The sequence below is a fragment of the Etheostoma spectabile genome, chromosome 22, assembly GCF_008692095.1.
Source record: "Etheostoma spectabile isolate EspeVRDwgs_2016 chromosome 22, UIUC_Espe_1.0, whole genome shotgun sequence".
Lineage (NCBI taxonomy): Eukaryota > Metazoa > Chordata > Actinopteri > Perciformes > Percidae > Etheostoma > Etheostoma spectabile.
Window position 1 is genome coordinate 12,891,955 of NC_045754.1, and position 230 is coordinate 12,892,184.

Here is a 230-nt window from a genome sequence, read left to right on the forward strand (position 1 = left end):
TTTTCCTATATCAATTTTTTTTTTTTTTAATTACCCAAAATAACATGATTGATTCCACACAACACTCATTGGCAAGTAAAAATCTCTGTTTTCATTAATTTTGGAGTGTCTTATTTAGTTTTGAAGCATTTGGAAAACGAATTGAAGTGGTTTCCAAATAGTAGTGATTTAAAAGTTGACATATTCCAGTCTGTGATTATCCATCAACATCCATTCCTTTAATTTTTAGT

General features: G+C 27.8%; 1 protein-coding gene across 3 annotated transcripts in view; it reads left to right on the forward strand.

Moving 5' to 3' along the window:
- mtfr1 (mitochondrial fission regulator 1) overlaps positions 1 to 230 on the forward strand; it is a 5,150-nt gene that overhangs the window by 3,489 nt on the left and 1,431 nt on the right. The gene's annotated exons all lie outside the window — the stretch shown is intronic.